The 24,738-nt window shown below is 36.3% G+C and overlaps 1 pseudogene; it reads right to left on the bottom strand.

Moving 5' to 3' along the window:
* Positions 1–17,306, bottom strand: part of LOC113060284 (pleckstrin homology domain-containing family H member 1-like) — a 29,752-nt pseudogene extending 12,446 nt beyond the window's left edge.
* Between the last annotated feature and the right edge of the window lie 7,432 nt (positions 17,307–24,738).

A 24,738-nucleotide genomic window follows, 5' to 3' on the forward strand; every position in this document is an offset into this window, starting at 1 on the left:
ATTTCACCCCCAACCCTTAATGGTATTTGATTTGATCGCATCATTAGTTCATCACTTATAAAGTAATAGTGTATATAAGTAATAAGTTGACACTTATTTAATCAAGATACAAGTAATATTGAGTAATACTATATAAGTAATAACTAATTCTGTGAAATATAATTAAATTACTGTTTTCCATTTAAAGGGGTTATATGATGCGATTAAAATTTGTCCTTTCTCTTTGGAGTGTTACAAGCTCTTGGTACAAAATGAAGATCTGTAAAGTTGTATAGACTAAAGTCTCAAGTCCAAAGAGATATTTTTTTAACAAAAGTTAAGACTCTGCCACACCCTCCTAAAAAGGCTTGTTTAAACACGCCCCCACATGTCTACATCACTATGTGTAAATATTTGCGTAATGCTGCCAAATGTTCACACAACAGAACAGCAACGCATTTTATGGACGACCGTTTCATGAATCTAGGAGAGGAGGTAATTCTGACTTTGCTACAACAATCTGGTGCTTCTGAATCAGTTACAGTAAGTATGTTGTTAAAGTATTTGCTATTAAATGTTCAAATGCAGAGTTTTGCGCATCGTGTGAGTGTGTGGGCGTGTGTGTGAGAGAGAGAGGGAGATGGTCACTCAGTGGAGTCAGCTGTCTTAACCATCCGTGGCTTGTGTACTGCAAACACAAACAAGCTTCATCACCGTGTCTGTCACATGAATCTGTTCCCCTTTCAGGCTTGAACTGATGGTAAAACTAAGGACATTATTAACTGTCTTTACATTTATTTTAAAAGATGAAGCTCAAGATTATGGAGAGAGGTATTACATTTCTGACGAGTGCTTGTGGTGTTCGGCCAATAACAATGCACTGGGTCAGTTGACCAAGAGCAGACTGTGCTTGTCGGAAGGAGAGACTTTGTAATAAACGACGCATTTGAGAGAGACAGGGCATAGAGGACCTACAATAATGTGTTTTGGGAACATTAAAGCATGTCAACATATCCCGTTAAACTAAATACACAAAATAATGATCTTTAAAAAAAACATCATATAATCCCAGGGATCGTTAAGGGGAATACTGATAAATCAGTGTAATACCTCTTAAAGTCACAAGGGGGCACTAATGGCCCTTTACTTAGCTGGCCTTTTCCACACACACACAATGATTTAATTGTACAGCTATAAGTTTTCACAAAAATGTAAGGAAGATCCCCTGTAGAGGCAATAATAGGTACTGAAGTCACAATCATTGACAGAGAGAGAGAGAGAGAGAGAGAGAGACAGCGCTGGTGTATTTTGGATGGATGGGGTAGCGAAGTGATGCCTTTAGTAGACACACAGATGGAACAAGCTCCAAGAGAGGAGACAAAAAAATAAATAAACACACACACACACACAAAAACACAAATTTTTAGGCGCAGAGGGGCAAAAAAAATAAGCCTGGCCTTTGTGCGTGTGTAACAGTTCAGCTGACCTCATAAATGTCTAAACGTGGCAGAAACACTTTGCTTGTTCAGAGACTTTAGCATGAGAAACACGGCCTTAAACTTTTTCTCATAGTGGATACTTCTGACTGCTGATTTTTTTTTTTTTTTTTTTTATAATTATTATTATTTCATTATTATACTCTCACCTTTGTGCAGCTTTTTGTGCTTTAGAAAACATAATTTGAAAAAAGCCATACAGAGAGGAAAAAAGGAAAGAATTGTGTAAAGAAGTGTGATATGAAACAACATTATGAGGGCATGCTGTGTGTGTGGCTTTTTGTGACTAATGCTTGACCTGGCTGATGTAACTTTACATCAAGGATAAGACCAAACATACTGTGAAACTACCAAAGAAAGCAGGATTTTCATTTAGAGCGCTTTTGTGTTGTGTATCACTAGAGGTTCACCAAGAGGTTCAGTCACTGTAAAGGAAATTTTTCAAGATATGCTGCCCTCTGCTGTTCAATGTAAAAATCCAGTTAATCTAAATCCTAATCAAGTGTGTTTCCAAAAACATCCACAACGTGGAGCTAAAGCTGTCTAGGATCTGTCTGCTATTGTGTTGTGCAGGATTTTTGTCAAATTATGCAAAAAAAGTGTGTTATTGTCACCACACAAGATTATCAAACATAATACATAATTTAACATAGTGTGGAAATGACACTTATAATCCATTTGTGCAGCCATCATAGAGTGGGGGAAATATTATGGCAAGTCACAGAGCTGGTCATAATTTACATTTATTGGTGATTTAAGCATGTTTTCATCCAACGTCACTCCAGATAGACTTCCCAACTAATGTAAATCTCAGTAGTAAATACCACATCATTCCCACATGTCCCAAATTGTCCTGCAAAATCTGTTCTGCATCAGAGCAATAACAAAGTGGTCACCCTAAATTACAGAGGTGTATTTAATTTGACATGAAGCAGAAGTTGTGATCATGCTGTTTCTCGATTGTGACATGTATCAGTGTGAAATAGCTTCTCGAACAAGACAAAATGTAGGGTGAAACTTGATTTTGTCCACTGGGAATTGATTGGCTCATTGGATCATCGCTGTTTTTGACAGGTTGTCCTGCTCTTGTGCCAGTATACACATCACCAGAGAATAGAAGAAATTTTGTTGCCAAGACATCAAGACTACATTACTAAAAATTGAATAATGCTTATTATTATTATTATTAAAAAATTGTAAGATTACATATATATATATATATATATATATATATATATATATATATATATATATATATATATATATATATATATATATATATATATATATACATATATGTATACACACACACACACACACACACATTTCTGTATTAAAAAAAAAAAAATATATATATATATATATATATATATACAGACACACACATTTCTGTATTTTTAATTTAAAGACAAAATTTGCATATATTCCATTCAAAAAAATCTAAATTGTCTATTTGGATTTCATGGTAACTTTAAGCCCTTGTGTTTTCTGTTGTCTGTTTTCTTTCTTTCTTTCTTTTTTCTTTCCCCACCCCCGAGTTTAGTTCTCCCATCGCCTGATGTAATATGATGCAGATTAAATAAACATATACATATATAGAGAATAGATCTTTTAAATATTTATTTTGTCAGTATATTAGAAATGTATATTACATATTCATAAATCATTTAACCATTTGTCACTCATTCATTTATCTTATAATAATAATTTATTATTTTGACTATATTGTTATATGTTTGCATCCTTATGTTCATTTGTTCTACAGTTAACCTAGTTGTCCACGGTCTGAGCCTGTTACAGTAAGTGTGAGACTTTGTCCTTCAGTAGGTTCACTCTTCGTTTTACTATATTACATGTTCTTGTAAGACTTAAGAGGAAGCCAAGCACAGATTCTTGAGGTCCGCTTCAGCAGAGATCATAAGACGTGTCAAAACCACATGTCAGGGCAGGGCAGGTTATCACAAATGGTTCAAAGTATTTTATATAATTTATTAATTAAAATTAAATTCATATTAAAGTTATTTGTGTGTTTAGTACCACCATCAATGGAAAAAAAATAAAATAAGCATAATTACATATTTGTGCCAGATTCTACCAACTTCAATTTAAATTGATTTGTTTTCTGAAAAGTTTCTATATTGTTATAGAAACCTGATCATATTTTCATTACCAAATAAATCTGTGTTTAAATATCTTCCTTCCCTCTGCCGTGTATCTTCTATGAATGACTTAGGCCAAACCAGCTGTGCTTCATCCTTTCATTCATCACAAAGTCTGTTATTTACCATATTTACTGTATGGAAAAACATGATAGTTGTATCTATATTTGTGGCTCTGCTTTTTCCCATTTTATGCTCTCAATGTACCATCAAAACTTCTGTTGTTCTCATTTAAATGCGTGTGCTGTTGGTACAGAAATCATTTGTATTTTTTTCCTTCGAAAGGATAACAAAGTTATATTAAATGTATTTACTGAGCACAAACTCAAGTATGTGCCCTGTAGTCTATTTATATAAAGGAGAATGTTTGACATGGAAAGGAAAAGAAGTATGAACAGACTGACATGTTTACCGAGAATCAAAAACAGTCTCTCTGTCCTGTCTCTTGTGTCCTTTCTTTTGTCAGCTGTGGTCAGCCTTAAAAAAAAAGCACTCGCCCTTTTTTATTCTTCCTCTTTTGTAGTGCACAGTATTCACTCTTGAATGCTACTTCCTACTATGACTCAAATTAAATAAAAAGACCCTCCTCATCCCACAGCCCTCCTCCACCCAGCTCTAAACAAGAAAAGAAACAAATTCACTAGTCTTTCTTCCAGGAAAAACAGTTCCAGAGAATGGATTCAAACGGCCATTGTTTTATTGATAAAGGAGCTACATGTTGCACAGCGGGGCCGGGGCCATGACCCTAGCATCAACTGGCCCTGTTCAACTGTGTCAAAGAATGGGAAGAGAAAAAGAGCACTCTAGCTTTCTTCAGACATGCTACCCCCTTTCCAGTGTCGCTTCATATTGGGTAACGGACACTTTGATCAAAGACTAATTATGGTTTCCTGCTTCACGCTCTATTGTTCATTGATTTGTAGTGTAGAGGACACATATGCATGTTCTTGTCTTTATAACGATGGAGAAACGTACATGTCCGATGCTTGTTTTGGTCTGTTCGTAGTGTTCCTGTGGCTCACTGGTAGTGCTTTGTGTTAGCAGTGCAAAAGGTTGTGGGTTCAATTCCCAGGGAACACACATACTGGTAAAACAAAATGTATAGCCTGAATGGACTGTAAGTAGCTTTGGATAAAAGTTACTGTATAAGTCATTGTCTGTGCTTTCTAAAACAGGCATTGCTATTATTACTACTCATACTTACAGTACTAGTAAAATATTAATAACATTTTAACTAGCCTTTCCTTGTGAAAACAAATGTGTTTAACTGTACTGAATGTGTACTTCAAGTGTACTTAAAATATTGTTTATGAAAAAAAACATAATTGCAGGAAAAATAATAGTATTAAAATAAAAGGCAACTTAAAGCTGCAGTAGGGAACTTTTGACACTAATAAACAGAACTGCTTGCGTCTTGCGGAAGAACATCGTAGCCGGAACTACTTCTCTCTGTTTATGTCTATGAAGAATCACAAAGGTACTGGGTTACTCCGCCGCGGTACCCCCGAAGCAATCTAAAATAGTCCGAATATAAACACTTATTATAGGTGCACCCTAGTGATTCAGGACAAGCTAAAAACATGGTTTGGAAAATGGATTCATGGTGTACTCGCTTATTATATAAATTTTTCTACATTTTGAACACAAACAAAGTTACGGACCGCAGCTCTGATTGGTTATTTTTTACCGGGAGCGATGGAGTTTCTGCAAATGGGCAATAGGAGCACTGGGAGGAGCCAGAGGAGCTTTGATTTTTTCACAGATTATCTTTCTCATATTCTACTGTCAGGACATAATGACAGGTTAAACAAATATGTAAAAAATATTTTTTTACAAAAGTTCCCTACAGCACCTTTAAGTGTAATTTAAGAGAGTATGCTTTACTGACTGTGTTTCTTAATGCACTTTTAAAAGTGCACTTTCTAAAAACTTAAAATAAAATATTTTACTGTATGGATGCAATGATTTAAAGAAAATAAAATTGATTGTTTTAAAAATCGCTAGTGCATAGTAAATCGCTTGATTTTAATTTTAACTAGTATGTATAACCATATCATTACAAATGTGTAATTAAAAATATATTTAAATAATGACACAAGTTTCAACATAAATTACATGTTTTTTAGTACTTTTGGCAGTAAACATCCATATTTCAAAGACAATAGATGTAAGCATGAAATTACTTAAGTCCTAATTAAGTTGGTCAAAAAGCACTCTAAAGTGGAAGTTGGTGGAAACAGATGATGAAATGTGTAAAAATCACACATTTCAGTAGAATCTGAGTCATATCTGGGAACTAGCATATCATAGAAGTTAGCGGTGGGCTCTTTTGCCTAAGTAAGAAACCCACAGCAATGTTTTTGGACACACAACCCTAGCAGTGACTTTTGTGTGGGCATGCATTTCTTACTTTTCTTTATCAAATGTGAAAGTCTAATGTGAAACCTGCCCACGAATGCAGCATGCTCAAACTGCATTCACATGCATTAGCGGTTACCCCAGCAGGCGTAAGTAAAGTAGAAGCCTACAGTAGATGGCAGATTCTGGGACCTCATTTCTGCTTCTCATGGAAATCTAACTCTCCAAAATGCACCATTTATAAACATACATGATGTTGATCACCCCGGCCAAGCCAAAACAACACATAGACTGCTGTCAGCTTCCTTTAGTCCAAGAATCGTCCGCAAGTAAAACGAAAACCAGCATGATTGGGGAAACTGAAGGTTTCTGGGTTGATGAAGCACTGCACTGTGGTTTTGGTGGGGGGAATAGATGCCAAACCTGTTCTCATATGCAACCATTTTCACATCTGCCCCACAGCTGTTGCAATGGCCCGGGGTGCGAGAGAGACAAAGAAGAACAGGGAGAAGAAATAGAGTGGAAAATGGGCTGAGCGGGTAACATGGAATATAAATGAGCTCTATACTTCTGAACTACTTAATATGAACATAAAGGTCAACCGTATGTGTGCAGAACATTACTTTTCTTTGTAACAAGTAAGAGCCAACAACTGTGAACATCACCGGCGGCGCCAGGGGGGGTCTTGGGGGGTCTCAAGACCCTGCCAAAAAATGCCTTGACCCCCCATTTGACCCCCCAGCCTCTTCCTGATTAAAAAAAAAATATATATATTCGGGATAAAGATCCAAAAATGTTTCTCTTCAAACTACGCAGAACAATAATAAATAATAATTATTCCGACATTTATTCATACACTGAACCGAGAACCGTTTCTGTCGGACGTGTCCGATTCGAGAACCGATGAGCTGATGATAACTGCGCATGCGTGATTCAGTTTGAAGCAGACTGACACAGAGCGCATCTGAACCGAACTGATTCTTTTGGTGATTGATTCTGAACTGATTCTGTGCTAATGTTATAAGCGTGGGTAAACCAAAATCTTGAATGAAGGGCAATCATCGCCAATGACGGCATTACATCGAGCGCAAAAGAACCGGTGAACCATTTTTTTTCTCAACTGGTTTATTTGATCGAATTGTCCAAAAGAACCGGTTCACTTGAGCACCTGCTCCTTTGCCCCTTAAGTGCCCTTTTGTCAAAGCAAAATTTCCTCGAATTATTTTTGTAATTACATAAACTTTTGTGAATGCCTGCCCACGCCCAATCATAATATTAGTACAATTTATTAATAATAATTTAGCCGTAAATAAAATGACCAACATGATGACCGTTCACCTGACTACGACCTCATCCAACCGGGAAGATTCCTCATGCTGCACGCGCATTTTTTAATTGCTAGAGTAGAGGATATTTTCAACATCGTGGCAGCTGGTAAGTGGTATTTCATTCTCAGCGAAGTGATTTTGATGTTTATTTACTTATTATTATTTTACAAGAACGATGTGATGTGAGAACATGCAGATACGTTGTTTATATTGCTGTGTGTAGCCTGTAGTGTAGAAGTAACACTAGCGTGCTGTTTGAGGGAGAAAAGTTTCACAGGCATGGAGGGGTCTGGTCTTTTTTATGTTATTTGAATAAACTTTTATTATATTACAGTACTTATTTATTTTTAACATGTAAAAATAATTATCACAACACTGGTAAGGCTTATTCAGATTTTTTCATTCTCTGAATTATCATTATAAAAATAAAAACAATTCAGAAATGAATTAAAATATAATTATAATTTAAATGTGATGCAAATATTTTTTCTACAATAGCAACAGTGTTTACAACAGCAAGACCACTTTAGCCTGTAAACTCAATAATATCTATCTGGAAATAAATGTTAAAATATCAATGTCAATAAAAATCTATAATATACCTGACATGAAAGTGAAGTGTGAAGGATATGAATAACAAATGTAGCCTGTCATTTGTTTACATTGCAAATGTGTTTTTGTTGTTGAGTAGCAGTAATAAGCAGTTATTAGCCATGTCCACTGTATTTTTTGTTGGTTTTCATGAGACCCCCCTTGAAAAGACCAGGACCCCCCATTGCCCCCCCAATCAAAATTGTCTGGAGCCGCCACTGGTGAACATAAACATTAAAAATACATTACTAATGTATTTGCACAGCTTTATAAAACAAAGACCTTTAAATAACAACAGTGACCTGACCCATATACTCAGGTTTCAATGCCAGATCCAATTCAGGGAACATTTAATGGCAAAACATATTATGAACAATGAACAATGCAGTAACTGCAGCTTAGCACTTTGATTCATGTACAGTAGGTGACTTTGTAGATAAGTGTGTGCTGCCTTTTCCTCCCTGTTTCATGTGTCCTCTTTAACCCCATCAATAAAATGGTGAAAAAAAGGAGAACGTCATTGTAGAATTTAAGCACGCAGTTGATGTTGTGTCCAGCAGGTGACACCTGAGCTCCATGATTGTTGATTATCCCGCCAACAACCAGCTTGTAATGAGTTTAACTTTCAACACTCTTGTAAATCTAACCACAACTCAAGAACAGACACAGTGAATTGACAGTGATACACAGCCTTCCTATCTAACCAGGGATCTTGTGAATTAAACCCAGGCCCAAGGGAATCCATTTAGAAAGCAAATAACCATTTGCACTCACTACTCCAGTATTAACTGTTCCATTAGCAAAGGGCAAAATTAGCATCTGTAGAGTTTCATGGTTGGTTCAGAGTGAAATATGGACTCAAGTTTACTCCGCACCATACTCACAATGTGGCAGGGTGGTGTGTTTTAGTCTTTGTGATCTATATTAGGCCACACGTCTCACTTGCAGGCCATGTGTTCATGTTCAAGCAGCATTGTGCTGAAAATATGACATTTTTGCCAACAGGGATTTTCAATAACTGTGGAGCACTCTGATACATGATTATTATTATTTTTTTTTTAAGCCCACAAGTAAGGGCTGATATGCTCAAACTCTCTAGGTCTGGTAAGAACAATGCTGCATTTTCAACCGCTTTGTTTAGGATTACATTGGGGAACCCAGCAAACAATTATAATCATTATAATCTTAAAGCTATAAACACATGATTAAGTTATTCACGTCATGTATGCAAAGTGTGTTCTTGTCTTAGTATGCCATGTTTCCTAATGATGTCAACTACAGGGAGCATGCTAAAAGGAAACAGCAAAGGTCTTAAAATGGAGCCTTGTGGCTCTCCATAATTTTACCTCCTTCAGACCATACAGATTTACAAAATGTAAATCAGGCAAGTCCCAGCCATCAAAGGCCAACAAGGTCCTCAGGCCAAAGTACTTTAAGATGTATAGTGAAATCTTAAATGAATGTAAGTGTAGTAAAACATAAATAAATAAATTACTATTACAACTGCTATTGTAATGATGATGGGGCTTAAATCCTGACTGAAACATGCAGGTTACACAATTTTTTTCCAGGAAGTCCAACTGGAGAACATTGTTTTATTCAGAAATTTAAATGAAGGGTTTTATATTTTCATTATTATCAATACAGTAGATATAACATTAATAATTATAGATTAAAAATGATAAATATTAATATTAATTATAAATATTAAATTAAAGAGAGAGAGAGAAAAATAAATTCAGTAATAAATGTGACTGATGTGCCTGAAGTGATAAAATTACTGACACTGGGAGACTCTGAAGGTACAACTGAAGCATTTAAGAAGACTGAAAGCACATTAGCTTGAGTATTTACAGTCTATTGCAACACCCATTATCACAGAAACATCTACTGTATAGTGTTGTTTTAAACATTTTCAATCGGACTTTGTCTTAAAATGACTTTACCCTTGGGAACCTGGTATTCATTTATTCATCTATTAGAGCTTGATAAAACTGTGTACTGAGCTTTGTTGAAGCCCATGACATGACACAGCAAGACAGAAAAACAAACAGCAAGAAAGGGGGACATGGAGACACAGACTTCATACATAAGGCTTGCTCCCTGACACTAACCACATCGCTCACAGTGATGAAAGAAATTTGCTTTCAAGAAAGACAGAAAAATTAAAAATTAGATTCTGCTGCTCTCCACTGTGTGAGGTGTGTATTTGTGTGTATTATGGTACATGTGTATATCTGAGACTGCTGTCATGTATGTCAACAAGCTAATTCTTGTCCATAAATCTGCATGCCTGTGCATGTGTGTATGCCGTGTGTGTATTTGTGAATGTGTGTCATGAATATGTGTGTGCTCCATTCTGCTAGAGACAAGCAACCCCACCTTCCTCTTTCACTGTTTGAATGAGAGAGTCAAAAGGCTTTTGGTTGTAATTATTGTAATTAATGTTTTTTTTTTCTTTCTTTCCACCAATGAAAAGTCCCCTGACCTCATCCACCTTTCCCAGCTCTGCTGGATGCGGTCTGTTCTGTAAGGAGATCCCCATGTTTATGTTCAAATGGGTGTTACACTACATTTTTCTTGTCAACCACTGGCCCTTTTATGCGCTTCACTTCTCCTGGGTGCATAGGTGTGCTTGAGTGTGTCTGTGTGCAGAATAACGTCAGTGTGTTGTAATTTGAAGTGTGTTTGACTTTTTGTGCTGTACATGAGCATGGCTATATACTGTACATAAGAATTCATAGCGAGCCTCAAGACTGACAATTGACATGTTCGTATCCAAATTTGCATATTGTACTTCACACATAAAACATTTACTTCAAAGGTGAATGTATGCACTTTTCACATATAGTAAGTTGCAGTAAACATTTTGACACAACTAACACCTCGGGTATTTTTTTGTATTAGCATGTTAGCATTTAGCAAAGCCATTACTTTCAAATGCTTTATTATTTTATTTAGGTTAATTCCGTTTAGAATAACACATTTAAAATATTCAGCTTTTCTGTTCAAAAAGTTAAAAAGATAACACAAACTCTTCTGTTGTGCAAGGTGATAAAAAGCATGCGTGGATTTTCACACTCGAGGAAAAACCACTGGAAATAGGCTAGTGAATGTCTGGGCAAATTTGTAAACAATTTTCTTCAAAATAAGGTTTAAAATGCATTAACTCCAATCTTGCACAATGTTTTAAAAAATAACATTATATGCAATATTAGCAAAAAAAAAAAAAAAAAAAAGCCAATGCTAAAATACTTGCATACTATACTTAGGATGAATAGTATGCCAACTAAAAATGATTGATGCTTATGGTATAATCAGTGAAGATTTCAGTTGCAAAATGTACAACTATTCACTGATATATGCAAGTAATCTAGTTTTGTTTAGATTTTTTATGATACTTGCTTGCACTGTAGGCACCCCATTAAAAGTTATTATCTCTCTCTCTCTCTCTCTCTCTCTCTCTCTCTCTCTCTCTCTCTCTCTCTCTCTCTCGCACACACACACACACACACACACACACTTGCACATGTCCATTTCTATCCAATCACACCACAGGCCTGCATGGGGGTTGAGGGTCTTTCAATATCATTCAACACCTATAACCCAGAGATAAACACAAGACCTACACACCCTCTGAAACGTGTTCACTCATTACCCCCAACCTAGGCCAGTGACCTCTTTCCTTATGAATACAATACAATGATGAATGATAGCAGAAGATACACATTTACTACTCTGGGGGAACCCAGGTCTGTTTGCAGAGGTGATTAGTACTGATTGCTCAGCAGAGAGAGTGTGAGAGGATGAATTAGGGCCACAGGTAGAGCGAAGTGTCTTTGTGTTGAAGCCATAAACAAAAGACCCCCCCCCCCCAAAAAAAAATCCCCATCATCCCTTTTTCCCTCTACCTACCTCCCACGAGACTTTGCAGCTTCGCCCTCAAATCACACATACAGAGAAGGAGTCGTGTAAATCTGGCTCCCAGTGGGAAAGAGAAAGTCTGGAGAAAATAAATCTGGCACAGTTCACAGTGAGTTCATCCAAGTCATGGCTCCAAGTTCTCTCATTCATTCTCTCTTTCCAGTCTTTGTTATCTTTCTGTCATCAGTTTACCCCCATACTGGTCAATCTGCTTTCATTAAGTGTTTATCTTAGTTTGACAAACAGCCTTCCCTATCTGTTATATTTAACTTACCTGCAACTTCACAGTACAGTTAAGCCAATTAGATTTAACATTGTCTGAAGAAAATGTGAGTGCTTCCCCATGCTAAACACACTGCCATGGTTCTAGCTCTTACAAAAAAGACATTTATTCAACTATGTAACATCTTCTTTCAAACTAAAACAAGAGTATATACTTTAGTCTACTTTTTATGTACTGTACTTATATCACGTACACTGGGGATATTCTCATACATTATACATTAGTGATTAGTGTACTGATAAGTGTATTAAAGTGTAAAATTATATTACTGTTACACACTAAGCATTCTTTTATAAACTAAAAAGTGGCCAATTTCCCAAGAGCTAATGAAATAGTACATTTACAAGTATACTAGTACATTGATTTTAATATATTACTTAATAAAGTATAGCTACTTGGAAAATATACCTGAAGTTCTTTTTGGCAATGGAGTAACGTGGGTGGATTAGAGATATCATTCATTTCTGTATCACAAACAGTGCTGGACAATTTACTGGCCAAAGTCTGTAGTCTATATAAGTATAAGCTTTAGCAACCATAACTAGATGTTTTTTGTGAGTTGATGCAAAGGTATGTAGACCCTCTTTCCCTAACACACTATTTGCTATCTATATTGACTCATAAAAACTAAATAGTGCAGATATGATGGCTTGCAGCTTACAGTAGCCAGGCAGAGAGTGTATGCTGTTTGTTGGGTGCGAGAGAGATGGACGTTTTAGGAGATTGAGGAGTTCCAGACGGTTAATGAAGACGGATGTGAATACATGGATTGCTAGCATAGAGATATCCCACTCTGACCTCTGACTTCTGATAGAGGGAGAAAGAAAGACATAAAACAACAGCTTGAAAAACTCTAAACATCTACAGTTTGAATTTGAGAAGCTTTTACCCTTTGTTGAGTCCTTACAGGTTTCTGTTTAGATAAGTGCAATATCTTTTACGTTCTTACCACGTGTATAGGTCTTCATATAATGTAGGCGTTCTCATTCAAAAACATGATCTAGTGCAGTAATCGCAGTATTCTGTTTTGGCAGAATGCATGTATGCTCTATTTCAGGTGTATATGATTGGTTTAGTTGGAGCTCAGTGCAGATCTATGGCCTATTGTTGTTATGACCCTCCTTCCTATTAAAACATGAGCCAAACACTTAAGGGAGTGGCCACGGTGTTAAAGTACCAGAAGTCTGTAATTACACACACACACACGACTTCAAACACACATGCACACACTAATTATGTATAGTAGAGGTAAAAAAAAAAAGTAAAAGGAGGGGATCAAATATATTTTCACATCGGCCATAATGTCTTGGAGAGAATTCACACTAAAGCATATGAGCGGCCCAATCCAGCACATGGGCCACTTGGCCAGTCACCTGACCAGGAAGATCTGTTAATTAGCTCACTAAGAGCACATCAGTGGCCCTGATGACAGAAGACTAAACCTGAAAACTTATTTAAAAAGGGACCAGGAACAAAACAGCTTCCTTTAATCGCAACGTCCCAGCAAATAACCCCGGGGTGAGGGGATGGAGGTGATGACCCCATTGGAGAGGATCTGGGGGGTTAAGGGTTGAGTCTCTGCAGTGCTCAGGGCTGAACCAGCTGTAATAATAGATGACAAGCCAGTTTGCTGAAACAAGGACGGAGTAAAGATCCAGATCTCGGTGAGGGAGAGAGCTTTCTTCTCTCACATGGATACATATGTCCTCATGGCCTTAGGTCAGGGGAGTGCGCACACTCCTATCTCGTTCCTTTACTGAAACCAGTACGTTCTCTCGAGGTAAAAATGACACAGAAATGACACAGAAACATATCTTTTTCTGTTTTTATACTTAGAAAAAGTGGATATAAGTGTTACCATAGGTTAGCATTTAGCAATTTAGCAAGAACATCTCCCTCAAATCATGAGGCTGTTACCCATGAACATGCTCACAAAACTGCATAAACATACAAATGTCAAAATAACAGTTCAAATGTGTATTTTTTTATTATTATTCTTCTTTAAACAGGAGGCAAAATGGTAACAAAATGACCTGCAAGATCTGCTCTAATTTGTTTTTGTTTTGTTTTTTTGCATCGATAGTTACCACTCACATACCTTCAGAAAATTTCAACATTTTGGAAACACTTTAAAATAACTTTCATTTATAAATCATTAGCAAACATTATATAATGATTATTAGTTAATATATATTCACATAGCTAGAAATATGAGATAATGTTGTCAATGGACTAACAAAAAATAATCTATTAATTATTTGTTCATGTTTTTGCAGTACATAATCTAAATGGGAAACTATTCATCATTTGCAAATGTTTAGAAATGTTTACTAATCATTAATACCTTTATGAGCAGTCATCTCAATGTCAAAAAGTGTCCCGAAAGACCTGAATTCACCCCATTCACACATCTTTACTAACGAATTATTAATCATTTGTTCATGATTTTATAGTCTCAAGCATTTACTTTAATACAGCTAAGGATTCTTTTTTGTAATGATTGTGAGGTCCACGTTTTTGTTGAAGAAATTATAGAGGCTAGCATTTCTATCGCAAAAAAGGTATAGTCAAAAATTTAAGATTTATTTAACTGTGTGTGTGTGTGTGTGTGTGTGTGTGTGTGTGTATATATATATATATATATATATATATATATATATATATATATATATATATATATATATATATATTACATGCACTTATTTGTATAGTTGTATAGTTATTTGTATAGTTGTGTTTTATATTTAATCTGTATCTCTCTGTATCTTTATGCTCTACTGTTAGTGTTATCTGTATGCACCAAGAGTCTAAGATTAACCCAGTTTCAATTCTCTGTATGTATGTGCTGGACATGTGGAAGAATTGACAATAAAGCAGTCTTGTCTTGACTTGACTTGATACCTGAGATGGAATGAAAGAGATGGCAGACAGTGATATCTGATCTAGCAGTAAACAGAAAGAAAACTCAAGCAACCATTTGGTCATCAAATAGAAATGTGCTGTTCCCTCTATCACACTGAGAACTGCTGATCACACATTTCTGCTCCATGCTCTGGTTTAGTGAGTTCCTCTCAACCTTGTGGCCTGATGTTGACTGATTGTTGGCAATCAGCTGACAGGAAACACACACCAGGCCCGTCGAGCACAGCTAATGGAGAACATACACCAAGAGGCCAGCAAGACAGTCGTCACCTATGACCCCTTCACCTGCATACTTGCAGATTTCTTGGAAAAAAAGTTGAATTTGATCATATTCATATTATTGAACACAAGTTTCATAAATCAAGACAGTGACTCACACCTTTTAAAAACAAATTATTCCACAGTTTCATCTGTCATATGTTCATCTATCTGACTGTAATGCTCTAACATCTATTTGACCACCGGCATGGAAAGGATGAGAGAGACAACAACACAATTTCCTGCTCAAGGATGGTGAACAGTCAGACGAGAAAAGAGACAGACTCTGTGAGAGGAGCCGTTGTGCTGCTCTTTGTCATCTGTGTCAAATTGAAGTAGTGTAATACTTTGCCATGGACACTATATTCTTACAATGTACATCACATAGGAAAGAAAAAAAATCAGTGAGATTTTAAATGCTTCTCTGAAGCTGATATGCGATAAAATGCAATAAAGTTTTTATAGACCCCTAAATATGCTGAAATATAAATATATATTTATATTCTAAAATATAAATGGCAGCTGTATATGTTAATAAAAAGTATTATATCGAAAGCTATAGCTTTATGTTTCTCTTCAGGTTTATACATCATATATTAAGCATATTTATACATTTTAGCATTAATGCATTTAGCAGACGCTTTTATCCAAAGCAACTTACAGTGCATTCAGGCTAACATTTTTTACCTAACGTGTTCCCTGGGATTCGAACCCACAATCTTTTGCAATGCAATGCTCTAAAATTGTTTTACATTAATTGATTAATAATAATGTGTTTATCATTATTATCGTTACTGCTACTTTTAATTACAGTTCCTATTAGAATTAAGAAAAGTTTATGAACTAAATTTAAGTTTGTTCCTTTTAAATATGTTTATCCGATACAAAATGTGAATGTTCTGACGTTGTGCGAAATAGCATAAATATCAAATGTATTATGAAATATATCATATAAATCAAATTTATTTATAAAATAAATATTAGTGTTATCAACAACAACATAATAAATCATATTAAATCAAAACAATCAAAAATAGAATCAATAATTATTATTTTTATAAATTATTTATTTTAACAACAACAACAACAATTTATTAATTTATTAACTCACTGTTTTTTAAACACCATTAATTGTTTATTATATATATATATATATATATATATATATATATATATATATATATATATATATATACAGATAAGTTATCTATTAAGTAATATTCACCTGATGTTAATTTGAGTGCTGTGATACAATGCATATATTTCAGTGACTCAGTTCTTAGTTCTGTGGTCATTAGTTTCAGAACTGTTACACCTATGTGAGCAATCATTTGCATTACTTGTATGACTCAAGAGTTCTCAGGAACACTGCCAATAATAACCAAAATCTGATTTACTGGCATTTCAAACTAAATTTATCACTTTGCATCTCCTTTTATCACTTACAAAAAATGTAAGGAAGAGCACTTGACACAAACTCTATTCTAAGAATTAAACAAGAAAGAAAACTTGAGTTTTATTGAGCAACTTTGTTTTAATCTATAGTGTTGTGTAAGGGTTTTTTGTATCTACTTCTTTTTGTCTTTTTTACCTAATATATCTTGTCTGTGACACCTGATAACACCCCTGTTTTTTCCTCAGATGTGAAGTTAGCTGTGGGGGTTTAGGATGGAACGGTTAACCATTTTCAATCCTTTGGAAGACGGCGGTTTGACAGATTTTTCTTTAAGAAGGCCTGGGGTGGCGGGTTGAGCTATTGTACCCCTGAGTGATGAACAAGGATGTGAAGTGGGGGTCGGGGGGAAAAATCCACTTGTTCGCAGTTCATTCAGTAGAATTGCCCTGAGGAGAAATGACCTGGGTGAACATATTTCATCATGCTTATAAAGGACAGAACAGAGAGGGGAGGGAAAAAAAAGACTAAGAGAGGTTCTTAATAGAGAATCGACTTGAATGAGACAAGCATAGACTAGCAGGCCGAATCTGTAGCTCACTGTGTTTTCTCCATTCTTATAGGGAAGCGTATTGTTCATTCAGAATTCTCCCACAGTCGCCCACATCCCTCCTCTCCTGTACTCGATCCATTCATCCATTCACAATACCTGCAGCATCAATAAATATTCACCAGCTCCACACTGCGGGGAAGAAAGGAGAAAGGAGCCAGGCTGAAAAGAAGGGGACAAAATAAGGATGAAAAAAAGAAAGGAGCAAGGCCAAAAAGGGGAGAAGAAGAAAGAGAAGAAAAGGTTGGGAGTTGGAACAAGACAAGCTTACCAAAAGCTGGGCAAGGTTTTGGCAAAGAGCCAGGTGGGCGAAACAATGCCCCACTCAACCGGCTCACTGTGCACTCTATAGACGCTCACTGAAGCATTGGGAGACTGGAAGAGAGAGGGGCAGCTGCAGCTCCGAAATCCCGCCAAAGGAAGGGAGGGAGAACAAGAAACACGAGTGAAAGAAGGTACACTTTGGCTGAAGACTCAGAGCTGGCACTCAGTAAGCATCTTGTGTTCAGCATCACTTCGTATGGTCCCTCAGAGATTAACAACCTTCCCATCCACTGCTAATGTAAGATTTATAGGAATTTCCCTGCGCGGGACAAGGAAAAAGAGGGATTTCGTGTAGATTTCAAGTCATTACATCAATTTATTCCAGTACTATCAGATTAAATGAGGAGATTGACACAAATGGCTTTCTCAACACATTGCTGAATGGCTGCTGTTCTAAATCTTCTTGAACAAAGAACTTCATTCTAGTTGATTCAATGTCAGCCCCTTATTTCCTACTGTAAAACACACTAAAATTATGGGATTTTAGTTGTATATTTTACAATAATTACAGTAAATAAAAAAATAAAATAAAAAATAAATTCATGGTTATGGAATTTCAAGAGATTTAAACTTTATTTTCTTTTAAATCCAAAACCCATACATTTTACAGTGAAATATAATACAGTGTAAAGGCATGTAAAAGCACACAAATGTGTGATTACTGTAGACATACAGTAACAAAATACAGCTATAAATTAAAGCGTCAACCTGGTCATTTGCTCTTGGAAAGATTTCATGAGAAATTCAATCTGTGATTTTGATCACACTTTTATATTTTGGCAAATCTGAGCATGGTCTTAAAAAGTTAAATACATGTGAGATTTCTAGGGGCCTTTTCTCAGGAGAAAACAGCAGGAGACCTCCACTTGATTTCCCTGATACCCCAGGGAGAAGCGTCTGAGATAAAGAGATCTCATGTGTGATTTTTCCATTCCTACAGGAATGAGGCAACAGGAAATTTCACAGGTGCATTCTTGCATTCAATGACATCACTACTAACTAAAGTGGCTCTCTTTCCCACTTTTCAGTTTCTTTTTCATTCCTTAACTGCGCTGTTCTTTTGTCCTTCTCATTTATATAGTGTTCTGTGGCTCATTGTGATGGGTGAAGTTCAAGGCGAAAAGAAAGAGAGCTTTTGGGGGGAGGAAGGGTTGATTGTGCGCTTGGCCCCCTTAGGATCAAAGCTCTGCTCCCATTGTACATCAAATCCAATAGGGTCTATTGGACAGAGCAGTGAAAAGAATCGGTCTTGACCCCTGCTGGCTAACTGACAGCTCCGTCTATGTTCACATGTGCAAGGAAACTGCGGGGACCTACATTAAATTAGATTAGTCTTTGCATTACACTATTTGTGTCTTTTCGAAGAAACTTTATGCTTCACAGCGCTGGTATTGAGCCGTCACATAAGAGGTGCATTTGTTTTAGGATCCTCAGAGGAATGAAGAAACGCTATTCTCGTATCTCCTCTATCTTCCTCTCACACCCCCCTCTTTCCTCAGGTGTGTTAAAAAACATCACATATGAGTCAGAGTTCTGAGAACAACATTCAATAGCTTCCTTCGTACGCAGGCCTGCGGCTGTAAATACACTCTCACCTGAGCTCCACTGACAGACAGCTGCATAGAGTTTACTCAGAAGAGCAACTCAGTACCAGGGGAAGTGGGTGTGCTATGACATTTACCATTCTTGCGTGTAAAGCATGAGCTGTACATGTGTGTGCTCATGAAAGGGAAAAATAAATGGTAAATGGGTATTGGTTTCTGGTTATTAGCCATGTTTCCTATAGTTAATCATTTTTGCAATTGTTCATACTCAACATTTGAATCCTGTTTTGTTAGATTTCACAGATGTAGCATAATTCATAATTATATGCATGCATAATTGCATCTGTATAATCTGTATAAAAGGCTTTGTATATATATATATATATATATATATATATATATATATATATATATATATATATATATATATATATATATATATATATATATATATATGGTAACACTTTATTTTGATAGTCCACTTTAGACAGTCTACTAGCAGTAAGTAACATTGTGACTACATGTCAACTAGCAGTTAGTAGAGTATTAGTAGACTGTCTGCTTAATATCTTCTAACACTTTCTTTGTCAACTTATTGTCAACTTATACTAAGCCTAAACCTACCCCTAACACTAACCCTAAACCTACCCTAAAAGTGTACTCTGAGAGTTAGTAGACATGTAGTTGCAAATTTCTGAGATTTAGTTGATATGTAGTTGACATGTAGTTACAAAGTTACTTATAGTCAGTAGAATGTCTAAAGTGGACTATCGAAATAAAGTGTAACCATATATATATATATATATATATATATATATATATATATATATATATATATATATATATATATATATACAGTCAGGTCCATAAATATTGGGACATCGACACAATTCTAATCTTTTTGGCTCTATACACCACCACAATGGATTTGAAATGAAACGAACAAGATGTGCTTTAACTGCAGACTTTCAACTTTAATTTGAGGGTATTTACATCCAAACCAGGTGAACGGTGTAGGAATTAAAACACTTTTTAAGGGACCAAAAGTAATGGGACAGATTAACAATCATAAATCAAACTTTCATTTTTTAATACTTGGTTGCAAATCCTTTGCAGTCAATTACAGCCTGAAGTTTGGAGATCAATTAGACATCAGCGTACACTGGGTTTCATCCCCGGTGATGCTCTGCCAGGCCTCTACTGCAACTGTCTTCAGTTCCTGCTTGTTCTTGGGGCATTTTCCCTTCAGTTTTGTCTTCAGCAAGTGAAATGCATGCTCAATCGGATTTAGGTCAGGTGATTGACTTGGCCATTGCATAACATTCCACTTCTTTCCCTTAAAAATCTCTTTGGTTGCTTTCCAAACACCAAACTACCCGGAAGACCATGGAAAACAACTGTGGTGGATGATCGAAGAATTTTTTCCCTGGTGAAGAAACCCTTCACAACAGTTGGCCAGATCAAGAACACTCTCCAAGAGGTAGGTGTATGTGTGTGTCAAAGTCAACAATCAAGAGAAGACTTCACCATGTGAATACAGAGGGTTCACCACAAGATGTAAACCACTGGTGAGTCTCTAAAACAGGAAGGCCAGATTAGAGTTTGCCAAACAACATCTAAATAAGCCTTCACAGTTCTGGAACAACATCCTATGGACAGATGAGACAAAGATCAACTTGTACCAGAGTGATGGAAAGAGAAGAGCATGGAGAAGGAAAGTAACTGCTCATGATCCAAAGCATACCACCTCATCAGTGAAGCATGGTGGTGGTAGTGTCATGGCGTGGGCATGTATGGCTGCCAATGGAACTGGTTCTCTTGTATTTATTGATGATGTGGCTACTGACAAAAGCATTAGGATGAATTCTGAAGTGTTTCGGGCAATATTATCTGCTCATATTCAGCCAAATGCTTCAGAAATCATTGGTCAGCGCTTCACAGTGCAGATGGACAATGACCCGAAGCATACTGCGAAAGCAACCAAAGAGATTTTTAAGAGAAAGAAGTGGAATGTTATGCAATGGCCAAGTCAATCACCTGACCTAAATCCGATTGAGCATGCATTTCACTTGCTGAAGACAAAACTGAAGGGAAAATGCCCCAAGAACAAGCAGGAACTGAAGACAGTTGCAGTAGAGGCCTGGCAGAGCATCACCGGGGATGAAACCCAGCGTACGCTGATGTCTAATTGATCTCCAGACTTCAGGCTGTAATTGACTGCAAAGGATTTGCAACCAAGTATTAAAAAATGAAAGTTTGATTTATGATTGTTAATCTGTCCCATTACTTTTGGTCCCTTAAAAAGTGAAATTCCTACACCGTTCACCTGATTTAGATGTAAATACCCTCAAATTAAAGCTGAATGTCTGCAGTTAAAGCACATCTTGTTTGTTTCATTTTAAATCCATTGTGGTGGTGTATAGAGCCAAAAAGATTAGAATTGTGTCGATGTCCCAATATTTATGGACCTGACTGTATATATATATATATTTGCTTTTGCCATTTTATTCAATCTGACTGCAGAGAAATGGCATGAAACAAAAGCAGTTCTCATTTCAACCTCTTTCATATCCCTTCCTTCTCTTTTCTGTCCTCTTTCTTTATCTCTTCCTTTTTCTCTATTTTCTTACTCAATCTCTTTTTCTCTCTCATAAACTAAGTTTCATGGCTGGTGAGGAAACCATTAGCCACTCTCTCTCTCTCTCTCTCTCTCTCTATCTATCTCTCTCTCTCTCTCTCTCTTTTTTTGCGTTAATCTGCTGTGACAGCTTCACTGTTTACAAAATCCACACTCAGTGAATCACAGGATGGGAGGCCTAGCACCGCTCGGCTCCATTAACCCCTGACCCTGAGCCCTGTGGCAGCAGAACCAGGCCTGAGGGAGGAAACGACACCTGTCCTGTCCTCATGGGGTCACTCCATTTAAATCAGCAAATTTATGAGCTCTTGAAGTTACTCAGGCTGTCATTTTATCACTATCTTTATCTTTAACAGAAATCATCTTCCTTGACAGGAAGTTGACCCCAACTCTAAAACTACTGCATGAATTATGGTGGAGATCCGAAGGATCAATTAAAACATTAAAAATAGTAAACTAATAAAAATAATGTTATTTTTAGTTCGATAAAGTGGCTTTCACAAATGTTTCACACTCACGAAACCTCGTTTCATTCTGTCAAAATGTATTAAAACACTTAAAAAAAACACACCAAAAGTTAAGGTCCCAGAATTTTCTTCATCCACCATGACCTCTCCAGCTAAATGATCCCGCAGTTCACAGAGAGGCCCTATCTGAACGTCACGCTGTCCGAATCACAGTCAACTCTTTAAACTGTTATCACACATGCTCCATCACCAATCTACACTTGTCTTCAGCTGTCAGCACACACCCTGGAGCACCATCCTGCTCAGTCCTGCCTCAGCGTCTGTTTCTCCCTCCCACGCATACCAAAACACACTTTTTGCGCTGTCATATTGATCTGTGCTGGAATTATGCTAATATGCTAATGCTAGGCTAAAATGTCTGGGGGCAGAGTTCAAGTGTGAGACTGTGTGCGTTTAAATTACTTGTAATTTGCCTTACTTGCTGTTCATTTATGGATTTGCTAGGAAATTTGCAACTTTAACTCCAGCAGTATAATGGTGTAATGCAGGATACTGACAGTAGTTGGCACTGTTAAAGCTTCCTTGCAGGGAAAACAACATACATGCCTAATGCAACTGAATTATTAGTGTACAACAAGTGAGGGAAACAGGTTACATCAAATGAGATGCAAAACAGCATACTGAGAAAAAAAACATACTTAAGAATAAACACACACACACACACACAAAATAGACAAAAAAAAACCTGCCAAGGTTCAGGTTGTTTTTCAAAATCACCTCTGTTACACATGTATTTTATTTAGCATTTCTGCACCTCTTTTGTAAGTTATGCCTATTTCTATGCAAATATAATGATTTATTATTATTATTGTTTTATGTTTCTATGCCCATATGTCATCAGCTGTTGAGAAGTTGCTCCATCTATGTTTCTTCCATGATTGTTTGTTCATGTGTGGATTGCAGTGATCCCAAACTTCTACGCTGACATTGTTCCATCTGGGACTAGTAAAGTTTATGTGGCCTGATCCTGAGTTGGGACTGTTACCGATTCTCAAATGTGTCTTACAATTAATTTTCATGTGATTTGTTCAAATATGTAGCATCAGAAGTCAGATATTTTAATATAAACTAAAACATTTCATCAAATACATACAAAATCTAATTATTAAAAATAAAATAAAATTATGAAAATACTTACTTACTGTAATAATATAAAGAAAATGTCCACGTTTATTTTTTTATAGTTTTACCTGTGCTTTTAAAGTTGCAGTTCATTGCCTTGTGTTTTCAACTTAACAGAATTATTATTATTTTATTTTTTTACAGTGTATAGATCTATGTGCATGTGATCTACAGTTTACACTGCATGTCAACAAAAGTTTACCTTTCTATTATTATTATTATTTTTAATCCTATAGTATTTTAGGAGAAACTTCTGCATTTCTATGAAGCATAAATGAAAACTCTGAGAAATTAATAATCTTTAGGGCTTTTGAATTAATTATTATGTTAACTAAATCATAAATATAGACATAACAATAATATTACATTAGCAAAATATCAAATGTGAAGTATTCAGGCTAGTATGGTTACAAGGCATCTGTATCTTCAGACTGTTGTGTAAAAAAAGAGAGACACAATCAATGAGACTAAACCAATGGACACACACACACACACACAAATATAAACAATGGCTGAAAGGCAGCGAGCCAGGTCACAGTGAAGTATGACAGATGAGCTTGTGGCGTCTCTATCAGCACCCTTCCCTCTGAGCAACCACTCCTCAGCATAACCTTCGACCTCTCTGAGCACACACTGTCATCACCACCTCTACTGCGATGTCTAAACACAGAGGTCAGGAACCAAGTTTCAACACACTCAAGACAGCCACCAAACTCAGCGTGCATCATGCGTGTGTCGGGGGAGTGACAAGTTGCACATGACAACAGCATCAACAGCCTGTCATATGTGGTCACTTCTGCTTTTCATCAGTATTTCACTTCTCTTGGCTGACACAAACAAGGCCTTATGTATACAGTTACATGCACAAATACACACTTCTGCTAAATCTGAGCATATTACAAAACACAATAATAATTGCTCTGCAAGCTGGATGTATTTGTGAAGTGCTGAAAACTTCCCAGTCCACTTCCCTGAAGTGATATTTTAATATACACTTCCTTAAACTATTTCGTAGGCCTTTTGCGGTGCCCTTTGACCTTGAGTTTCTTCAACTTTGGGTACTTGGAAAACTAACTGAATAACTTTTTGTTGAATGAATTCCCTTGTGCTAAATCCAGACTATTTTCCAACTATTTTAAGGTAATTAAGGCTTTATCAAGCCAACAAAAAAAAAAACTTTCTATCTAATCTAATCTAATACAACACAATACAATGCAATATAATATAATATTATAAAAGTCAGATATTTTCATGTAAACACAAAACTTTGGCCACGTTTATG

This window comes from Carassius auratus, chromosome 42, assembly GCF_003368295.1.
Source record: "Carassius auratus strain Wakin chromosome 42, ASM336829v1, whole genome shotgun sequence".
NCBI lineage: Eukaryota > Metazoa > Chordata > Actinopteri > Cypriniformes > Cyprinidae > Carassius > Carassius auratus.